We start from the raw sequence: 4417 nt of genomic DNA, 5'->3' as shown, positions 1-4417 counted from the left end.
GATCCCCAGGCCCAGCGGCAAGCAGGTCTTTGTGATTTCCCGAATGTCAGGAACACATCTGTCGCCCGCCAGCTTCCCACACCCCGCCCTGGGTGCGCCCGGGGAGGCGCTGCGCCATATGGCCAGGTTGCCCATTGTGAAGCCCCGTTTCAGCCAACTGGCTTTGAAGATGAAAAGCAATTAGGGAGGGGCCCCAGCGAGTCGAAGCCCTGGAAGTACACCCTGCAGACAGCTCCCTCATCTCTCCCCACCCCACCGGAACCGGCTCTTTCTAAAGGCCTCCCCCGCCCTCCATGGCCCAGGCCACCGCGTGTTGAGGCAGAAAGAGAGCTCCGTGACATGTTTGCATCCAGACACAGATAACTGACAGGAGCAAGAATTGAGACAGGGACTTGTGTTTTCCTCTCCTCCCTGCCCTTCCCCTCCCTCCAGGGGGTGGCCAGCTCTGGCCCTCACTGCCCTGGGGGAGGGCAAGGTGGAGGGAGAACCCACCCTCTGGACACCACTTCCTGCTGCCCCATCCACGGAGGACAGGATGCCTCCCCTCACCCACTGCCACCTCCCCGCCGAGCCCAAGACAAGGCACGGGCCCTGCCCCAGCACAGGGGGCTTCAGACACAGGAATGTCACCTTTAAGAAGAGATTCAGCCCTGGCTGGTGTAGCTCCGTGGATTGAGCCCAGGCCCACAAACCAAAAGATGGCAGTTCGAATCCCAGTTAGGGCACATGCCTGGGTTGCAGGCCAGTTCCCTGCAGGGGACACACCAGAAGCAACCATACATTGACATTTCTCTCCTTCTCTCCTTCCCTTCCTCTCTAAAGACAAATAAATAAAATCTTTAAAAAAAAAAGAGAGAAGAGATTCATCTGGGACCCAAGTGGCAGGGAGGTGCCCTGAGGGGGCGCACACCAGGGCGGGGGGGGGGGGCCTATGCTAAGCCCTTGGCATCCATCTCTCTGACCTTCCAGCCCCGCTTCACAGAGGGGTCAGACCCACAGGACCTGCTCCCCAGGAGGCCCCCAGTGGCCAAGGGCCAGCGCTGGAGCAGGGGCACATGGCCACCCTCCCTTCCAGAGCGCTGCACCATCACCTGAACTTTCCCGATGATGACGAAGGTTCATCTGGGCCCTGCTGGCCCCCAGCAGGGCTTCCCCTGGTTGGAAACCTGGCACTGTCACCAGGGCAGCTGTCACAGCGGCCTGCTATCACTGTGCCCACTGCTGAGAGGTGGCAAGGGACCCCCAAGACGACCCAGGAGCCCAGTCCAGGGAGGTAGAGGCCGGGAGGGTGAGACCAGGGCCGCGGATGCCGGCTGCTCAGCTCTCCACCCAGTTTCAGCTCCCATCCTGGGGCTGGGCTGCCCACTCAGGGCTGGGGGAGACAGGGCTGCCTGGCAGAGCAGCGATCCCGAGGCACCTGCCTCGCTCTGCAGAGGGGCTGACGGATCGGTGAAGGTGCCCGGCCAACAGGAAGCCCTCATGCTTTCAGCCCCTTGGTCCAGTCTCCTCCCCGGGGGTCACAGGGTCCCCGCTGTGTCTGTCCCTCCTGTTTCTCCTGAGGTCCCTTGTCATTGGATTTAGGGCCCACCCAGATAACCTATGAGGTTCTTAGTCACAGATTCCAAGACCCCTCCCTTTTCTAAACGAGGTCACGTTCGGAGGTTTTAGGGGTGGAAAGCGGATGCCCGCTTCCGGGAGGCACCGTTCACGCCCCCACACATCTGTCACTGGGTTGCCCCCCTCCCCAGACTCCCAGCCGGGCCCTGGTACCTGTTCGATCTTCGCGGCAATAAGAGCAGTGTCAACACCAACAGGGGACTCTTACTGAGGACCAAGGACCTCGATGTGCCCTCGGCATTCGGGACCCTGTGTCACTGTCACCCAGCCCTGCGAGGTGGGTGCCGTTACCTCCACAGGACAGAGGAGGCAACTGAGGGTCAGAAAGATGCTCTTTCTCTGTGTTCCAGCCTCTGTTTTTTCTACTAGTTGATGATAGCCAGAGAGGGAAGAGTGTGTGTGTGTGTGTGTGTGTGTATGTGTGTGTGAGTGAGCGAGAGAGAGCAAGAGCACATCAAATCCACTGCTAGAGAAGCTGACACCTGTACAGGAACCAGGGCCCTGGACCCCGGATGCGCTGGCACTAAGCTGCCCCCATCACGGCGGTCAGCGTTCTCAGTGCCCGGCAGGCTGCCTGGAGCCAGAGCCAGGCCCAGGACTCACTGGGGTGGGCCGTTGGAGGCCCACACCGCACACAGGACCCGCCCTCTCCGGGCCCCTGGCTCAGGCCTTCCACGCCTTGTTTCTGGGAAGCCAGATTGAATTAGCCACCGCACCCATCTGCCCAGCCCTGGGCCTAATACCATCTGGCAGCTCATGGACTCGTGGCCAGAAATCCAATTTGCCGCAGCTTAATTGAGCCCTGGACTCCTGGGGGGGCACTGGCCCTCAGGCCCTCCTGCCCAGCCAGCAGAAGATTTTCCGGTGATTAGGAGAAGGAGGAAGAAACGGCGGGAGCTGAGTTCATTTCAATTACCCTCATTTTCTCCCCAGAGGGGCAGCACATTATCCCTCGCTGAGAACCCCTCTGCAACAGCTGCAGAGGACATGGATAGGCACTGAGTATTTGGAGTATCCAGGACGTCCCCGGCACCCTGCATTTATCTGCTGCCTCTGTTGCGAGTCAGACAGCCCCCCACCTGTTGGCCCTCTGCATTCAGGAGCCCCACCAGACAGGCGGCCTCAGACCTGTGTCTCCCTCTGTGGGAGCAAAGCCTGGGCGGCCTTGAGGCTTCCCACGCTTATGAAAACCACCCCTGTTGTCCCCACTCCGCCCGACGCTCCTGGGAGCTGAGCCAGGGCACCCCCCTCCGCCGCCGTGATGGCTGCGGTCTCCTGGGGAGGGACCTGATTAGTGAGAGGCAGCCACCGCTCCTGTGCCTGGAGGTGCTGGGCCCAGACTGTGTCCAGAGATGTTTCCAGAAGCATCCCTGGAGCTGCGCATTCTGGACTCAAACACTCAGGCAGAAGTCCTTAGGGAAGATCAAGTCCAACACAGAACCAGAGACCCGGGGCCACATGTTCAAGGTCACACAGCAAGTCGGAGCCAGAGCACAATCCCAGCCACACACAGGGGTCCCCCTCCTGCCCCCCCCAATGAATGCCTGAAACTGGAGATAGCACTGAAGATATCCTGGGTGCACGATATTTTTCCCTATATGTACATAACTAGGATAAAGTTTACTCTGTGAAGTATACACAGTACGAGATCAACAGCAATAATAAAATAGAAACATTTTCATCATAAACTGTAATAAGAGTAATGTGAAGGTGGTCACGCTGTCTCTTTTGAAACATGTTATTGTATTGTATTATTCACCTTTTTGCACAGAGGAAGCCCTTTCTGGCTCCTCTCTGGCCTGTCCTAATGGCAGCATCACCACTCCCACACATGGGGCCGTCACCGAGTATGATAAAGGTGACTTGGACACAAGCCCTGTGACAACACAGCAGTCGATCTGATCACGAAAACAACTACCAGGCGGGGAGACTGGAAGGAGGGTCAGCGGCTCACCAGCTTTCCTGGGCCCAGCTGTTTATCTGGGAGAAAGCTCAGCATGTAGGGGACTGTGGAGGGCAGAGGGGGGACCGAAGTCAGCCTGGCAGTCACCAAAGGCTTTCTGGACAAGGCGACCCTGGTCGTGACAGGTAGTGAGGAGACAAGAGTCTAGCACTCTCATGGGTGTCCCTCCATGTGGAAGGAAGCACCAAGCAGGGGCCACACGGTCCCTCCCCAGAAGGACCCATCTAAGAACAGAGAGGCCAGCAAGGAGGTGTCCAGGAGAGCATGGCGCACTGAGGGGCCGGAGAGAGACCAGGCTGGAGACACGGGCAGAGTCCAGCTCTAAAAAGGCCTTGGGTGCCATGCAAAGGGTTGCAGAGTGCATCCTGCTGGCTCTAAAGGCCAGCTGGGGAGTCCACGCAGGGAAGCACCACGCTCAGATCTGTGCATTTGGAAGGTCAATCTGGCTGTGCCGGGAGGGGTGGGGGGCTGGAGGCAGCAGGGCTGTGATGAACCGGGCACAGGTGGAGTCCAGGGCACAGGCGGAGTCCCATATGAGGAGCAGGCGACAGAGGCAGGGACCTCATCAGAGTAGAAAGAACCTTGGAGAAGCTTCTAGCTAGAGAGCTGTGGCCTGCTTGTGCGTGTGCGTCCCTGTGTGTGCCTGTGTGTGGAGAGTGGTGGGGAACTACTTGCTCCCCCTCTGAAACCGGCCACGCCCTGCATGCCGATAGGGGGCGCTGTGAGCCGTGCCCGCCCCCCAACACACATGCACACACACACACACACAAACGCACGCACGCACGCACGCACGCTCTCGCGCGCACTCCAAACACCTCTGGGGACTGGCCCTGAAGA

This window comes from Sturnira hondurensis, unplaced genomic scaffold (genome assembly GCF_014824575.4).
Source record: "Sturnira hondurensis isolate 20B ecotype Veracruz unplaced genomic scaffold, ASM1482457v3 Scaffold0007865, whole genome shotgun sequence".
Taxonomy (NCBI): Eukaryota; Metazoa; Chordata; class Mammalia; order Chiroptera; family Phyllostomidae; genus Sturnira; species Sturnira hondurensis.
Note: the sequence above shows the minus strand (reverse complement) of the source record.